Genomic DNA, 19,475 nt, shown 5'->3' on the forward strand with positions numbered 1-19,475 from the left:
AAAAAAAAAAAAAAAAAAAAAAAAAAAAGAGTCAATTAGTCCGCTAGTAATTTACGCTTCGCTGGATGAACGCTCCGCTTGTGCGTGAAGGAGTAGGTTTGAGAGGATAGGTGCGTTGTAGAAGAAAATGTATTTCTATGCGTCAAAGAAAGTAAGAGTATGAAAGTGCTCATGAGGAAATTGTCAGATTCTGATGGTCGTGGTTCGACAAGCGATCATCGTGGCGCTGTCTATCCGCTTCCTCGATTACACATGACTCCATTCTCGTGGGCTTCCCATGCGTGTATCGCACCACCCATCGCGATCGTATTCCACCAAATTGCAGTGAAACTTGCTTGCCGATGCAAAGCCAACCACCCGATTCTCTCGGTTTTCCCAACAACGATTAGAGTCATTCAGTCGTTCGTCCGATGACCGAAAAGATCTCATGGGGCCGAAGAAAGGCAAGAAAGGGTGAAGAAGGAGGAGAAGAGAAGGAACAGGGAAGAGTCGTAAACGAAGGAAACGGAGAGATCCGGTTAGCTGTGGGGGACTTTATCGCTCGGCGGGACTACAATTACCCAGAGCATCGTGATACGTTCTCAACTTCGCGGCAAGGTATCCCTGCGGGCATTGAGATTCCAGATAGGCCGATATATCACTGGTTGGTCTCGTTAGTTATTGTATTTCTTTTTTATTCTTGACTGCTCTCATCCCTTCAAGTTTGATATCTTTAGGGACGCAGAACAAAGTGTTTGCATCAATTGATTTAGCATACGGTCACGTGGAATCGCAATAGCGAATGTGTACTGAAATCGGATCGCATGACGGTGGCCTATGAGGCAGCAAACATTTAACCGAGTTATCTCGGCATCTTCGCTAGTCGTGTTAATGCTCGGCCGTTTATAACTCGGGACGGTTGGTCGGTGGGCTAGCTGGCCTGACTATCATGAATCACCTCCAAAGCAAATGTACGCGAGTTTAAAGTCGCTAACATCGCTGCTACTGGCTTCCTCGGTTTCTCGGTTTCTCGGTTTCTCGGTTTCTCATTCTCTCCGCAAGATATCAGGCATTCGGGTCAGCTAGGTCTTCAGAGTCTCATCCCTTTCAAGCCTATTCGCCATCTCCCATCTCCCTCCGAACGGGTTTACCCGAGATCTCGGTATTTCGCCCAAGGCACAAGAGTCAGCTGCGATCTGCAGTGACTCGAACTCATTGGAGGCCCTCTTTGGATCTTGGCTTTGACTTGTCCATCTTTTAGCCACGAGATTGAGGCTCGTCTTTCAGTCGGTTTAGTCGAGCTTCTGTATGGAATACACGAAGAACAGAACAACAGACAATCTTGATGTTACAACACGTAGCTGAATCTTAATTTTATGTACGAGAAATCGTACCATGCGAGTGAACTTGGCGTTTCTCATATGTTCTCTCTCTCTCTCTCTCTCTCCCTCGAATCCCTTTTAGAGTTCCAGTCATTCCACAGCCATTCCAGTTGCTCTCTGCGAAAAGCGTTCGCTTTCTGTCTCCCTTATCTATCCACCTACCCTTCTCTATGCAGGAAACAACAAGCAATCGGTTTAGCATAGCGACCGCGTCGAAACCGCTCGGAATTTTGCTGATTCCACGGAATGAAAATACAGCGACGCCCGGGGAAGCAGCGCTTACGGGATATCGATCCGGTGAGGCTCGCTTGCTCGCTTGCTCGCTCCGAACATTCGTGACCGTCTCTCTGAAATGTCTGCCGGTGGGTCACTCACGCGCGACCTCAAGACCATTCCAGTCACAGTCGCGCCACGATAACTTAAAGTTCAGTGCGTTACTCTGCTTTTAATTTGGCCATACACTCGACTCTGTTCGCATATCAAATGACAGGTGCTATTTAATTTTATTTCCTGTATTTCCTGTATTTCCTGCAGCCCGTAGCTGTGCTGGATACGCGCTAGACCTTCGACCAATAATCGTACGAGGATCCTTTAGGAATTACGAGGAACCGCAAAAGAATCTCGAGAATAGTTGAATTTCCGGGGGAACTTTGACGAGTGGTCACAGAAATCCATTAGCATGGTATCAAGAGGTCTTGCTTCCTTGTGATTCCGACGGGAGTGAGCTGGAGAGGAGAATAAAGGGATCCAAAAAGATAATGTAGATGAAAGTTGTGTAGCTGCGGAACTCTCTCTAGATAGCCTCGAGCCTTCCGAATCTCCCACCCAACCGTCTACCTTCTCTTGAATGTCCTTTATGTGCAACCAAATGAAATTTCCATGCTTCTACATTAACATGAATTGAAACTAACGTAATGCCACAAAGGACAAATTAGGAATGCCGCCCACCGCCCATGCTTATTCACTCGCTTACCGACTTACTACTCGTTGAGCATGATCCCTCCATCCTCCGCCACCACCCCATATTCTCCTCCTGAGTTCTCTCGGTCTCAGACCTCACCGACGATTCGGCCTTTCTATCTGGAAAGCCATCTCTATCGTTGTCTTCGGACGGCTCTCCTTTTCTGTTTGCTCGCTAATTAAGACTTTCTGTGTTGAACTCACGGATGACAAACTCAACTGAGAAGTAAAGAAAATGTCTTGCCGGTTAATGATCTCGTTATCATCCCGCGCTCAAGTTATTCATGGCGGCAGATAATGGTATGTCTCGCAGGAAGTGTGTTACATATTACATGTCAATTTCAATTCTCCTTAGGTCTTTCTGTTACAATATATATATGAATAGCGGCTATCGCAACAAGAAGTTTGGACATGACGATAGCCGAAATGACACGAAGAAAGTGTGCCTTTGCTATTTGTCAACGATACAGCCAACAGCATGGAGTTTCTACTCGACAGCAGAAGAAGGATCAAGGGCCAGCACCTCCCCAGTGGCGATCAGGACTAGAAATCTGGAAGCGTCAAGTAATGAGATAAAGGACAAGAGTCAGATGCAAGTCCAATAAACTCGAGCTTGACTAATAATTCAAACTGTAATAGTATTACGTAGCACCGGACTGATTGAGATTCGGGAAAAGTTATATTCGATCAACGAAATTGTACAAATTGGGAGAAGTTCGACCGCATAAACTTCCTGTCGCAGCCAATTTTCTCAATTTACCACGAGGCTCTTGCCGCGACGCTCGTAATTTAATATTCCGGCTATATTCATCGGTGCACTCTTTATTACTGGCAGCGGAAGAAGCGACGGGTATTTTATTACAAGTTCATAAATATTCCCATTAAAGGAAGACCGTGCCTTCGCACTCACAGGCAGCTCTTCGCGATCTATATCGCAAGTTTCCCCGTCAGGTTCGCCTCCTGCAATTGATAACACCTTAAATTTCTCTCTGTCTCGTCTGGTAAGTGAAATTCTTCGAAAGTCCCGTTTAATTGGACGTACATGAATGAACGAGGAATTAGTTACAGGCACAAGAGCCTGTTCGCCGAACTCCTCTGACTCAAGTCACTTTGGTCGAACTTCCTCGAATATGGAAAAACGACAACATTGAGAAACCTAGTAGCGCCTGGATCCCGATCGACGTCTCTCTCGTCTTGGAGACCGAAATACTCTTCTATGAATCCAAGGCCATCAAAAACATCTGAGGACGATCCCATATCTCCATGATTATAACGATCACTCTACAAGACAGGCAGGCATTATCAAAGTTGAAACGGCTCTACTTGAAGCCGCAATAATGCCACGGCTGAGGGAATCGATGGGGGCTAAGAGAGAAGGTGTACCACGGCACAGAGGGAGACGACGCTATCGGAGAAGGTAGGTTTTCGCTAAACGGTTCCTCAGCCAACTAATATACTTGATTAATGAGCCACATTACTTCTCTGGACGAGGAGCTTGACTTCAATCTGGCAAATCCTTGTGAACAGGCACTCGCGATTGCGCGACCTCGAGAATCTATGGTATGTTCTCTTGGAGGTCGTCGCCGCTGATGCTTCCCTCATATCGACGGATGCGTTTAGTACTCGAAAACACGCACGTCTGGTTGCTCTTGGCTAATTAAGATCATTCGTTTGAGTTTATCGATGCGTTGCGGTCACGAGGCAGGCAATGCATTACTGCACGACAACCCGATACCTTGGACTTAACATATCGATGGCAGTAATTACATTATTTCGTGGCAGTTGGCAACTTGCATCTCTAATAATATGATGGCTTCGCCAAGAAACGGCCTGTCGCGTGTTCAACCGCCCCGGCCCCCCAATATTCGAGATCAATCGACCGACTGATCAATCGTGATTCTCAGGGTGTGTGGAATCGCGAAGATTAAACGAGTCGCGGGCTTTATTTAGAATAGGCAACTTCGTGAGGCTGGAATGATGCTAAGCTCCTTGGCTGGATAAACTTTCCAGACACTGCATTGGCATCGATTGTGGCCCAATGCCAAGACCTCCTTATCCTACATAATATTTTACGAGCGCCAACCTTGTTTTGCGCCAACCAACTGAGAGACACACTTTTTTCACGGTCTTTGAATAATCGTGCGGGTGAGTGGAAGAATAAAAATAGGTCGTACCACACCAGGAGCATCGATTGCAATTGAGTCTTTTTTCCCAAAATTCTTCTCCTCTGTCTTGCGTGTCATTCTTTCGCCTGGATTCAAAGAGTAATATTTAAGAGAGTGATTGCGTGCAAGTGCGAGCAACTGAGATTCCTTGTCGTTCGGCGGCATTGAAAGCAGTCGAAGAATAGGATTCATCAGCTCCAGATACTTAGGGACTCTTTCAGTTAATAAATTCGACACTCCTTATTTGGTCGCAACGAAGGAAAGCCCAGGACGATCAGAAGAGTGGCTAGAGGGAATAAGCGAGGGGACAGAAGGTAGAGGTTAAAGGGCAAAAGAGGGCGCATTTAACGAACCGGAAGGCAGCTGCTATTGAAAATTGCCGTTGGACCTTAGCATTAAATTGACCGTTAACGCGCACGTATTATTGGCCGGCAGCTACGTTTATTGGCAATAACGAATCTCTTGCGGATTTTATCGTGGTAGGCATTCTCTCGAGAAGTCTAGGAAAACGAGAAAAATCGGAGTCGAAGATGAAAACATGGTCTTGATGACGCTCGTAGTCTATTACCGAATGGATTCTGGGCGTCTGGGACAAATGGCTTTAAGAAAAACTTGGAATATACCGAAGGCTCGGTAATGGTGGATGGTTGCTTTCAGCTATCTGGCTGCACACTGTCCTGCGACCAGGGTTCTATTCTCCGTATTGTCGATCAGTTAGCGACTAGACGAGATCATTTCAAAGTCAATCGAATTTACTGGGCACTGCCTTCGCACTCGTCCTTTCATCTCCTATTTCGTCACTTGATTCCGTTCTCATTGCCTGTCCTCGTAGACATATGCACGTATATCCATTAGGAATTGCATGCGCGATACCTTAGTAGTCATACGTTCGCTACACTACGTGTAGAATTTGGGTTATTTCACTTACTAAAACCCCATGGGTCCTGTGACATATGGGCATTCATGTTTGTCATGTAAGAATAAAAATATCTCAGAGAGCGAATCGGTTTCACTTTCTAGTCAACGTTTTTACTTTATTGGCTGGTCACTGTAAATCCGGCGATAGTACCTGAAGATTTGTAAGCATCCAGCTGTCTGGAAGCACAAGTTCAATTCTCCCTCGGGATAAGAATCCTTCTCTCTTCCGGTTCGCTCCGGTGTCTTACCGGAGCAAGGGAAATGAGGGAGGTAAAGGAGGTAAGGAAGGGGGCAGGCAGGCAGGCAGGAAGCGCCGTCAGAACGCGAGAGGCGAGAGGAGCATATCCGCTTGGTGGGCTCTGAACTCATATATTCTGCGGTCGGAGCAGTAACTAACAATTCGTAGTTTGCGAGCCGCCGCTATATTTTCGTCAGTTCGTTCCCCGGGGCACACCTTGGGAACCGCCAATTTATTACGAAGACCGAGAGGCTCGCGATGCACCTCACCGTGGCTTCCTGGCTACTCGAGATTCTTGCTTAACGTAAGAATTTAAGTCCCAATTACTCAGGGCCGATCGCATCGATACAGGAAACAAAACACCCGCCGTAAAGACGAAGGACCACGCTAAGGAGATCGGACCGACGGCGGGAATGAGAAAGCAAGAAACCGAGTACGAAACGGAACTCTGTTTGCGTGCAAATGACTCGTGAGCTCCGGCCATTCGAGCCGCTGATACAGGATAATGATAATCACGTTAATGACTCCCCTATCATTGAACGCTTTCTCTCTCGCCTTTTCTCCATTCGACGGACTCGACGAATACTCAAGCCCAATTCATACCCGAGCTAGTTTCACCTTGTACCAACTTCACCGCAGGAATACAAATCTTGCGTGATAGACTGCAGTGCGCTTGTTGGGTGCACCAGTGTCTATAGTAATAGGTCAGAGGTAGCCCCTATACCCCACCTCGTCGTAAACCATCATCAGCGTCATTCGACATGGCACTTGCAATCGAGAGCTACCGAATCGAGAGGTGTGAACTTACCAAAGGAATAGAGTCATTTTATGCTAATTGACGCTGCTTTATTGTCGGTGCACGACTCGCGTTATGCCAGCGCACGACATTTGAGAAACGAGCGGTATTATTTCCTGCGGCACTCACACGAGAAGAATAAATTTCCATTGGTTTTCTTTTCCCGCCGAGCACGTCAGTCCTCGCGAATCTTCGTGCTTCTCATTCGCACTTAACCAGCACGAAGAAACGCTTCGACGGAAAGGGGCTTCTAGAACATTCCAAGATTCCAACTAGTTCTCACCCTCTGACCGCCTCTCTCGCTTGCTCTACGTTTCTATACTCTACGTCACCGGTATAGACGGCATCGCCGACGATAAAATGCAGTCGATCGTGGCACCCTTCGAAATCTCAGAATATATTTATTCGGAATAGGAACGCCGCAAACCTCTCGAATGGCCGACAGACACTGCCATACATTGCTTCCACGTTATCGAACCACTTGAGCTGGATTATGGGGGGGGGGAGGACAAATTTTAATACCAGACATGCCGATGTTTATGCATCGAAGGAATTTCTTCAGTCTCGCAATATTCCTTGTTGGTACATAATGTATCAGAAATGGTAATTAACTTGACGGAGGAGATACATTTAATGGGTAACTGTACAGGGAAACCCAGTAACCTTCCTCGTTACTCTTCCAATAACCAGGAAGAGAGGCAGCTTTGAGCTGGAAAAGTTACGATTACCAAAATCTACATAGTAGTGCTGTTGCAGCCGTCGCTTTTCTTTTTTCCTTTCGATGGAGAAAGAAAGGAAAGAATGTCTCAGTAGGTTTACTTCCAGTCATTTGAAATCCGTTAATTGAACCGGTTCTGCCTGTTCCTAATTAATGGCATCTGTCTAATTCTCACTTTCCTCCATTTTCCGACTCTGCTGTTCAGTCGTCGAATCATTCCCACGATTCACTCGAACATCCAGAGACATTTCATTGGGCACAATCGAAAACTTCTCATCAGCATGTCCCTGCCTCCACTTCCTCGGTAATATCCGAGCGACCAGCCGCCAATGGAGCAGAGATAGTTCCGCAGTGTGACAATTTCCAATCAGAATGCGGAAATGGCACGGTGCTATAATATTTCGCGTAGTGGTCGGTATCCGTTATCAAGCGTCTCAGACGGATATGAGATTCCTCGCCGTGCCCGCAAAATGGCTTTCCTACTAAATTATTCCTCCTCGTGGATATTTCGGTCTTAATCGCGCAGCCGTTTTCGAATGTACAAACCGGCGGGAACCAAATTTCTCAAGCGCTGAGAGATCCTCGATCAAACTCATAATATGCAAATGTTCACAATTAATAGATTTATTGACTGGAAGACGTATTCATAAGTGATTGGTACTTGTTACTCAAAATTGGGTGCACCAGTCGGCACTACATTCTCTCCTTCAAAGGAGATGATAATAGAGATCTTTACCATAGGATACATATCCAAGTGCACGTAGATATGTTCGAATGTCTTCTCATTCGTGTTCTCTATTCCTGTTTCCATTGACATGACAGTTCCTACACTCTGCTCCCTACATCCTGCACCTTATTATAGTAGCTGACGTGGAATTCCCCAGGTCTAGATAATCGCACTCTGTCTCTGTTTGAATATGCCTAATAGGATAGACGGATGGTCCAACTTTGTCCATATAAAAATCTAAAGGAATCAGAGGAGAATCGCTAAAACGATATCGCGGTGCTGGTGGTGTGGTGATAGCGTTAGGTGGCCAAGATGAGGTCGAGTTGGCCGGAACCTGGAAGGGATAGAGGGATGAAGCCAGAGAATGGGAAGACAGGCTGGTGCTCTTATGGATGGAGACTGGGATGCGGAATAATTAAACTCGGTAATGTCGAAGCATTACAGGAGATGATGACGTCGTCACGGGCTTCCCTTAAAATGTGCCTTTAATTTCATGATAACGACTATTATTCGATGCTGATCGAATATCACCTCGTGTCCAGGTGATCGAAAGTCGCTGCCATGGATCGCAGAGGATACAGAATTGGCACGTGGAATTAGGAGTCCAGTGCGATCTCTTGAAACGGAGGAACGTAGCTCTGGAATATATTTCGAATTACGACTTTTTCATGCCCGCCTGTTTATTTTCATTGTCAGTATATATTTTATTATAAGCCGACAGTGACAGAAGCAGAGACGCAGAGCCTCGGCTCCCAGTCATTTCTTAATAACGGATGACGCCTACGGAATTTCATTAAAGCCCTTATTCCGGCAGGCATCCGACATTTAAAACGTATTTCAAGTGCTAACATTCCCGCGAGCCAAAATAGTTTCACGCAACGTAAAACGCTCCTCCTGAAGACGACATATTCTCTTAAGACATCTGGTAACTTCTAGTTTATCTCTGCTACCAATTAAAAACAATCGACCCAGCTGAACTATTCGACAGGCCATCAGCCCAATCCAAGCTTGATGAAAATTTAAATTCAATCTTCTCCTTTCTAACACAGTTGGTATGCTAGTTTCATCCGAATGGACCGAACGATCTGAAAACTTGTTCACGGACGCTTGAGATTTCCCATATCGATCATGTTACGTTAAAACTCGCCAAGTGCCGAAGGAACGTGAACGACTTGACATCCTTAACGGTGCTTGCGGCGTCTGCACGAGACAAACAGCCAACTTTAGAAAGTATGCATTGCTGTTAGCCAGAGGCTTTGGCCTTAAACCCACCCTGGGTCAATCCTCCACCCGCTTTCGTCGTTCATTTGCAGTAGCACGTTATAGTCAATCTCCACTGAACCTCCTATACGAAAATCACCTACATATCCGTGTCTGCGTTTTTCTCGTTTTTGGGGTTTTTCTTTAACTCCTTTGGCTCCGCGAGCGACTATCATTTTACAGAATACGGTACAAGGATAAGGACTGTCATTTCGACTATCTCTCTCTCTCTCTCTTTCGCTTTTTCAGCTCGATTCTATACTCTTATGGTACTTTATTTTTCCCTCTTTCGTTGAAGGACCTCTTCATGTATATCGTATATACAAGTTTCGTTATAGCTGGGTGAAAAGCTAAGCTACACAGGAGAGAACCTCGGCTTTTCACGACTACCTGTAAGTTTACGACCCAGAAACGTTGCCGACGTTAAACCCATTAGCAGCGAACTGGGGCAAACATTTTCTGCCACGTAAATATGTAGAGAACGTCGTTAAATCGTAAGCAAAAGTTCGGTCTATCCAAACCTTTGTTCTGAATCGAAAGAATCAGGAATCTCTCGAAGAAACTTGTTTGCTCTTCAGAACTTAATACTTAAGCCTTGGTTCGTCTATATTGTATCTCGAAGAAATAAATTGCTCGTATCAAAACTAAATGATGCAAACAGTGCATGGAACTTGCGCAAGATCGTGGCTATCTGGTATCGAGGTACTATAATAAAATTAGGATATCGTGAAAAGTGAACAAAAAAAGAAAAAAGCAAAAATTGGTAAGCGGACGTGCAGAGAAGAGGAAAAGGATACCTTCGATAATGCCCTTCTACTTTCTGAAATTTGGCAAAGTTAGATTGCTTTAGAAGGCTGAAGTTTTAAAAGGAGAAAAATAGCGGAATTACTTGGCCCATTGGCCGATGGGTCGCCTGTTGGACGCTCGTCTCTCGAGGACGACAAGATACCGGATAACCAAACAAATTGAATCAAACGTCAGGCGCTCCGAGAGTTCCATGAGTTCTTCTCACGTTGTGAGACTCGAGGAAGAACAGATAGGGGATATACCTGAACTGATAACGGTATTTCGCCTCGTAATGGAAAAGGCGCAGATACGTTTGATCTCGATTGCGATCATAAATTCCAACACCGAAACATTCTGGACATTCGCTTCCTGCCATTAGGAGAACAAATGAATTCCACGGACAAACGTTTATCACGTAGAGATATGGAAAACCACGGAAACGTTACTCCATGATTTCGAACGATGAATATTCATTCCTCTGAAATACAACCATACACCTGCGCTCGGTCTGTACTTAGAATCACTTAGGGTGATGCATGATTCGCGTGCTGCGTTCCCATTGGGAGCATTTGTTAGACGCGAGATGTCGGAATCCAAGAGAAGATTATAAATTGATCAAACCAATTGCTCGGGATGGGAGCTGATAGTCTCTCAAGCGAGGAAGTCGGGCACCTAGCTACTACTGTGTAATACCTCAAATGTTTTTCGGATGCTCAACCACTTGCTCAGCCTCAATATTTCTCATAATTGTCTCCTTCTCATAGTCTACTTTTGTTATCGAGTTTGTGCAAATCCGCATGACAATCATTAGTGTTCAAACGTCAATCCACATTTTGTTCAAACTACCATTTTGCTACGCTATTTCGCTATTCCTATTTATTCCGTTATATCTTGCAATATTGTACCTCAACTTCGGATATTCGGAGTTTATTCTTTACGATTATCATTAGCTGGATAATAGCCAATATCGCTGCATTTCGAGATTCAACGAGGGCGGGCCATTCAGCGGGGAACCGGGTATTTCGTCCGAAGCTGAATAGCTGATAGACGGTTTGATAATTATCGTTCGCGTTTCGTAGTAAAAGACTGTCAGGGGAATTAAAAGGAGGATACAATTCAGAAAGAGGGGGAGAGAGAGAGAGAGAGAGAGAGAGAGAGCGGCGTTGCCTAGACATCGCGGCATGATAGGCAAGGACATCGAGGACCGGACAACATTGGCAATGTATCCGATCGAATATCCAACGAGCGTGGCTGAATGGGGCCACGATCAAAAGCCGCGCATGCAGGATCTGCCCGGACAACGGCAGTAATTGAATCGCTATCGGACGCGACGCGGCGTGGCATGGCGTGGTTCGCGTTATTCTATTACCGAAGCGGCTATTGTCTTTCCTGGTTTATAGTCGGTCAAATTCACAAGCGCTAGTTCAATTTTCGATCCTGAAATCGAAAGGCAAATACGCAGGATATGGCTGCCGATGCGCGTTCACCTTCCAAAAAGTAGATACCTATTGGAACTATCGGTTCGTTTTGATTCTCCGATGAAAGATCGACATGCCATAGTATAATAGTGTTTCTTTGTAGAACGATTGCGTTTCCTTCAGTTCTGCCATCAACATCATTTAAACTGTACTCTTCGTATCTCCACTAGAGCCAGCCTCCGTACCTATTGCGCATACCGGTAGATCAGTATAGAGGTAGGAGAAAATTGGAATCTATGGTAAACGAAAATGAAATACGTAAAAACGAAAATCTCTTTCCAATACGGGCTTTGCATTAAAATGCAATCTCGCCGCTGCTTAACTTTTTCGCCCAGTCTATTTTCAGGCTCAATGGCTCATAACACCCCATCTGAGCAATAAGCCAACCTTCTTACTTCTTAACCTTCAGAGGGCCGGCGTTTGACATATCGAAACAGGACCTTTGCGAAGTTGGCCCCTCATTACGGAAATTATAAAAAAAATTAGAGTTCCAGAGTTTCCGATTAGTTTTCATAAATATTTCTGTCGATTAAATGGACAAAAAAGCGATATTCGCAGATGGGTAGTTCTCAGAGAGTTCTGTCGAGAATTCCAATGACAAAAAGCTAAGAAATTACAGTTGAAAGATTTAATCGACAGAATTATTTCTGAAAACCATCAGGAACTCTAGAACTCTTCCGGGAGCAAGCGGAACTGTCATTTTTTTTTAATTTCCATAATCAGGAACCAACTACACGGAGGTCGGAACCGGGCCTGAGATCAGGCACACTCATACGTATTTGTAAGGTGTAAAGACCGTGTGTACAATTCTTGTCACGAATAGAGCACATATGTCGGCTTCCCGGCCCTCTAAAGGCTGAGAAAGAGTGATAGTTGTAAATAAGAAAGAAGAGATCGAGAGATATACAGAATGAAAAGTCGTGTATACATATAACGCAAGTTCACGTGGTGAACGTGACACGTCTGTGACGATAAATGAGCTTGGCAGCTTCCTTTGATTTGAACATCGGACAACGAAACTTGTCTCTAATCTACAGGCGAAGCGTACAATTGTATATGTGTACTTGAGAATTGAAGGCTTGTTAACAGCAACTGCCGAATATAATATTTTCACGTGACTCCTCCTCTTATGCTCAATCTTGCTGACCCGAATCAAACGAAGACAAGGAAGGGTATTTAAATCGTGAATAAATATCGGCTGGAAATTCAGTTTGGAAATCCCAGGCTGTTGTTTATTTAACGCTAGTCTGCAATTGTAGAGCGAAGCAAACTCTCCCGATGAACATTCCGGCTGAACACTGCGGCATGTAGCTATAGCCCATTATCGTAGCTTACTGTAGCATCGAGTATGTACACACTGGAGAGCCGGACTACCAACAGTTTAACAAATTCATGGACACATTCGCAATGCATAGAAAAGAGATGCATTCAATTCGATCTACGGATTTTACACGAACAAATATTCCATTTCGCACGTATTGCGATGTAACATTGCTATCGTTAATCGGTATTGTATGTCGCGTGCTCTTATTCCTATCTCGGTGCTCCGTTCATCGATACGAATGATCATCTTGACGAAAGAGCAAACAGAAGGGAAAACGCGAAACCATTGCAAACGTTATCCCGTTGCATTTTTCTAATCATTCTGTGTGACTTCTGTGAAGATCTACGATCTTACAATCTTATGCAATATTATTATTCAATCTTCCGTATTTCGTCGTACCGTCATACGTGAGTATAAGTAAAACCATTACTCCTGAGCAAAAGTGCCACTCAAGTGTCGCTGATGTCTCTTAGGTTTCCATATGTGTCAGATTCGTCTGCAAATACGGCAAAAATAAATTTTTGTCTCGCACCCTTCGTAGCGAGAACCCCTTCGCAGAGTTCAAGTCCTTCATCACTCCCATCGCTGTCCTTAGAATCCTACCGATGCCTCGCTCTTCACATCTCCTTCGAAAAATCCTTTGTCGTTAAAACTTTCCTCACTCGTGCTTGTTATTCCTCGCGTACTCTTATACATGTGAATACATATATACACATGAATGGAGTACAGCGCCTGCTAGACTGCATGAGAAATGGCCACGCTAACTTTTATAAGTAGAGTTAACGACTTTATAGGATGCAGCAAAGACCTAAGATTGAAGGAGGCGAAATGGAAGAATTTCTAAATTGCTAGCAATTAATTGAAAGACGTTGAAGATCAACAGGAGACCTGGAACCGAATTCAAAGGAAGTCGAGCTGACGATTCTGGCCGGACGATCAGGAGCAAGGATGGTAGGGAGCAGATTAAGGTTTTCTCTTTATTGACAGCATCCTGTTGAGTGATTTGGTTACTCGTTAATTTAGCAATCTGATTATTCATTTAGTAGTACCGATCGAACCTGAAATAAAACTACGTGAGTACAGGAAAGTGAAAGTGAATCAGGGCCGAGAAAAACGGCAAAGCGCAACCCGAGGATTCCAATGGGGACGTACGTCATAAGTATGCAAATAGTTAGATGGGTCGAGAAAGCTTGTCTCAGTCCCCCTATCAAAATTCGCAAATATTTGTTACATTAAACTGGATGTGATCGACGAAAGTCAACATGGAAGGATAGAGTGCCAAGAATAAGTACTAGCTACTCGACGATATATTTCGGTTTGACGAATGATTGGACTTTTCTTAAAGTTGACAGAAGAGAGTTCACTCTTGGCACTTGCATTAGCCAAAAAACATTGACGGATTGTCTGTCGGCGCGAACAGAGATATATAAACAGTTATGCTATGCTCTCGGCCCTCTGTGTTTCTCTATTTCTACGATTCTCTGTATACTCGGAATGACTTGGTAATTTCAAATACCGTTGGAGGCCTCAACAATGCCACGGTAATGCCAACGTCAGCCGTCAACTACTTGATTGCGTATTGTTGTTTGCATTGTACCAGCAGCCAGCCTCGCCAACATCCTACCACTACTCATCCACTTTCACGCAATCCTCGTGATCTCTCACTCTTCGATCCCGCGAAACCCATACAAATTTACAGACTGCTCCTCACAGATTTCGCGAGCATCATCAACGTAAAGCCAGTATTATTATCGACGGGATGCGCAGCGGCACTCGTTAAACGGAAGGTATGGCAGTGGAGTAGAGATACGAAGATCCACGTGCGCTGATGTACCGCGAAATAGTTTTATAGTCGTGGTGGCGAGACAGCTGAATAGATATTGTGAATACTGAGTAGACTGCCGGCAAAATTTCTTGCGACATCAAAGGGAAAGGATGGAGCTATGGATAGATAGATAGACGAGGTCCAAGTGGAAAGAACATGGCGAGGCGTCTCTTTCAGTTAAGCTTCAATGCTAGCTCACTAGTTCGTCCCCCCACCAGCCGTGTAACGTCTAATAAAGCCCCTTAGTGATAGCGGAGGTTGGACCACGTTATGCATAGTATAGTGCGTCAAATTTATGTAAACATCACCATTTTTTCATATTCGTCGTTCTCGCTGCACCGTTTACGCTGCGCGCCGACCCACCACGCTCTAGCACTATGGGGCTATTTCGTTTCCTAAGCTTATCGTAGCTATCATAGTCAATGCTTCGAGTTTTGGTAGTTGAGATACTTGGGACGCGTGAGCAATGTCAACGAGTGTTTGCGTAAAGCCAACAAATCAAAAGAGAATTACATTTATACTTGACTATAGTTTAATCGCAATCCGGTATGGCTCTCTATAAGCAGTACCCGGTTGGTACCGGTGGTAATAAGGACGGCAAGCTCAGTTTTCCAGGGTGCACGTGTTCTGTGGTGCAAGTTCACGGGACAAAGGAAACTTGCATCGTACGTTAGCCGGCAGACGTGGGGAGGCACATACACGAATGGACCAACAGTGTCACGGACAACCGGTAACCATGTCTGTAAGACCAGCAGCGGCGTCTATAACACGGACCGAGTTCCCTAGGTACTTTGCTTATGACCGGTTCGGTGTGTGACTTAAACACATATAAGACGCTCAGCGTCACTTTGTCAGTTTGGGATGCCGAGGGAATACGTGCCTTCCATTGTCTACAAATATTAATCGTCGGCCAAACTTCAGAAGGAAGGATTCGGGATTCGGGCATGGTTTCTGAGCTATGGATGTGGTTTATTGAATATGGTCCAAGAGACCGGGAGACTATGTCTAGAAACGTAGAAATCTTTGAAAAATTAACTAGTTAACCGATAATCAGGTACATGTGCGTGGGCAAATTTTCGTGCCAAAACTGATAATTACGCGTGTGCGCGCGCATGGAATGACTCTGATAAATGGCAATGAATTTTGGCGAAACTTGGTATGCCGAAGTTTCTTTGGTCGCTGATTACAGATCTCACCTCGAAATTGCGAAATTCAAAATGGTGTATCCAAAACGGTAGTCGAATTACAAAAAGTCAGTCGGTTTGGATGACACTCGGTATTCTCTAAAATCGAGAAGCGCAACCGCGTACAGATGCTGATCATCGGTGTCGCGTGAAATCAACGAACGCAACTGGACGCACGAACGGAAGCAAACGATTACGGAAATGCACGGCCACGGAATCGAAGACCTATAATTGAAATCCCTCCACCAATCAATAAACTGCGAGTACTCACCGGAGCTGGTTCAGATGATCGGCGAAGGTCGAGAACTGCATCCAGGAGACACTCAGGCTGGCACTGCACAACACTGCACCTTCGAAACAAAGGCGGAAAATTTGTAAGATTTTCTTAATACAGCGAGAGCAACGCGAAAAACACAGAAGCGAAAACTTTCTATATCGTATAGGAAAAACTGCGAAAAAAACTATCAACGTATAACCCGGGAGCGCGAGGTAGGCATCAAGGTCACTGATTACGAATGTGAACTGAAAATTGGGAAATTCATAATGACGAGCTCGGCTTCGTAACCAGTGACCCCAACGAAAAATCCTACGGATGGGCCTTCATGTGAAATACAAAATTATTCGCTCCCACCATTTTTGTCACAAACCGTTGATTTCGAGTCCACCAGCTAACTGGTTAATCCTTCAGAAGGATTGACGAGAACTCATCTGAATACGTAGTTGCACTGCGTTCAGCGCAAATGAAGCAGCAATATCCTGGCAGCATGACGTGCTTGACGAGTGATTCGTGAAACACTGGTGCACGCGCGGTTCCGCGGTCCCAAAGCCGCTAGCACTCTTTGGCATCGCTCTCATTTATCAAACCCTCGTCACGTATCACGTATGACGAGGGTACTATTGTATGTGGCATCTGCCCGCGGAAAAAAAAAATGTAAAGTCAAATTCCACGAGTTTCACCAAAAGAACGTTCTTGCGGCACGCATACCCTCGAAGCCTTAGAAGCAATCGGGAATGATTTTCGAATGAAATCTACCATCCATAGTTGATCGTGCCCAAACCTTCCTAACAAGCGACATACCTCGAAATTTGTCGGTGAACTCATATCTATTCAAATCTATTCAATCACTTTAACTCAGGTCCGCAAAGTCTTTTATTTTCATGTAAATCGCCCAAAGAGTTATCTTCTGGCTCCTTGCATCTTCGCGCAATTTTTCTAAGCTTATTAAGTGGTACTGTTCAATGGAAAGGCAAATGGTCGATGGAGAGAATCCGCCATTTTAACTGCACCGATTAGTCTCACTACTGTTTTAATGATAATACCTACTATAATAGCTCCGACCCAGATGCAGCATCAACTAATAGCTGCGCGAATTCTCTAAAGTTACATTCGGAACCATTGAGAAGATAAGAATCCCCGGAAAGTTTTTCATAACCATCTTACAATTCGTATGACCAGAAGAAGAAAGAATTTATATCGGCAGAAAAATAAAAATGCAACAGAAGTACGAAGAAGCGTGGAAGAAACGTATGTGAGGATTTCTCATGACGGCCAGTTTACACGGCTGCAGCAGCAGCGGTAGCAGTAGCAGTGGCAATAGCTGTGCTGCTTCCATCAGTAGCACTAGCACAAGAAGAAGAAGAAGAGGAAGAAGAAGAGGAAGACGAAGAAGAAAAAGAAGAGGCAGCGTACCAGCAGCAGCAGTAAACAGTTTGACTTTCAAATGGTTTTCCTAGTTGGGAATATAAAGCAGAGCGTTTTTTTAGATACGGAAAGCGAGGCAGGCAAGATCTTCGCTCGAGAAGCCAATGAATATTTCATGGAAGGAATCGGCAAAGGGCCAGAACCGCGAAGGAACCTTCTACGTGCGAGGTTACACGATCGGCTACTCTCTTTTACTAGTCTTTTCTCTTTTTTCCATCATCATTCTAACTGCGCTAGCCTGTGAGTTGATTGTTGACAATTTATCCAATCGAGCACTCGTCGCACGCATTTCCAATGTCCTTTCACGGAAAGCTGCTCACTGATACAGCCACTTGTCTAGTCGAGAACTTGGGCATCGATTCGGATGAAAAGGGTTGATGCGATCGGGTGAAGATTATCGGATATTTGCAGAGCATTACTATCCTTACGGGATCAACAATACTCATCCTCGTGCAAAAAGTTACCTCCGAATCACGCGTACTAGAAATAAAGTATACGTCGGAAATGAGATTTTTTTTCTCTTAACAAGAACTCGAATCGTTCTACCGTTAAATTATTATAACCACTCCATTCTGCATTCCATTACAATCGTTTTCTTTTCGTTCGAATTCATTTTGTCCATACACTTTTTTTCCAATCAGATTCTATATAATGCTAGATGGTATTTCATTGATTTCGAAATGAAGACATTCAAAGTCAACTCAGCAGAAAACAGCTAAGATAACAAAGCAATGGCCAGACAATACCGTTAAGTTCGAAGGTTTTTTAATGAATTTTCGCATTGAGTTTCACACTTGTTTGGAGGTTACGGAAAGAAGAGAAAAGAATCCATCTAGGTATTAAACAGAATTTCTACATTAGTCGTCAAACTTTTTCTTGGGGTAGCAATAAGCTGATGGAACATCCCAAACGTTCGTTATACGTCCTATGCTATCCAAACGGTCTCCGGAAAGAAAGCGTCTTTCTCTTCACCTCATGCCGGAATGAATAGGTTATGATAGATGAGGGATGAAGGCTGAGAGATGCGAGCTAGGATAGTGGAGAAAGGAGAGTGCAGGCAGGAGGTTACGGACGAGACTCTCGAGTCTCATTTATCCGTTGCCGGATAGAGCCGGACATTGTTCGTGCACCAGGATGAACGTGCACGACTATTGGTTCACTTTTCTTTCTTCCTCCTATCCTCTCTCTCTCTCTCTCTCTCTCTCTCCTTTCCTTACTTCTCTTCGTACATATCTTTCTTGTCCTTCAACTCGCTCGGCGCTACTCAGTTTTGTCAGACTTTCCTCGGATTTTCTCTTCTCGCTTGTTTTCCTCGCATTCGGCTTAACGATAAGCTAACAAAATAATTTCGACCATCAATCTCCCAAGCTGTTTTCGTCCCTTCACTCGGATTCTGCGACCCACGCTCGAAGAATTCACAAAAATTAAAAAACAATGATCACCGCATCCGCCAATTTCCATCGACGTCAGCATCCTCGTCGTCGTTGAAACGGGCGCTGCCGCGTTGAAAGAGAACTGGATTACGAGGGGGTTAGCGGCCTCATTATGCCGAGTACTGCCTGTCATTTACGCCAAGTTACCAAGATTTCTCTAGCGCTCTTCAACCTTCGCTACCTGCACTCGAGGCTGCGACCGACTATAACATCATCGCCAACGCCAACACTGGCTCCCCTGGTTGGTTCTTGGTTCGGGGTGCTACCTTCCACTACTCGTGACATGCGGTCTCCGTCAGCTCAACGTACGACGGCAGGGCGGCCCTCTACTCTACATGTCTGGCTGCCTGCTGCACGCAAGACTTACGAGGACCTTTAACAACTTCCAACTCACTCTTCGTACATTGTGCCAAGGTTTATCAAATAATGATATCAAGAGACGAGGCAAGTTTTAAAGTAAAAAGACAAATTTCGAGAAACAGCTATGCAGTATCGTTGGCCATCGATAATAATAAAATCGATACCACCGATCAACGAATGCGTGGAAGGAAGCCGTGTTGATGATAACTTTTCCATCAGGCTACTCGAATGATAAATTAA

Source organism: Cephus cinctus, unplaced genomic scaffold (genome assembly GCF_000341935.2).
Source record: "Cephus cinctus unplaced genomic scaffold, Ccin1 Ccin1_scaffold1880, whole genome shotgun sequence".
NCBI classification, from domain to species: Eukaryota; Metazoa; Arthropoda; class Insecta; order Hymenoptera; family Cephidae; genus Cephus; species Cephus cinctus.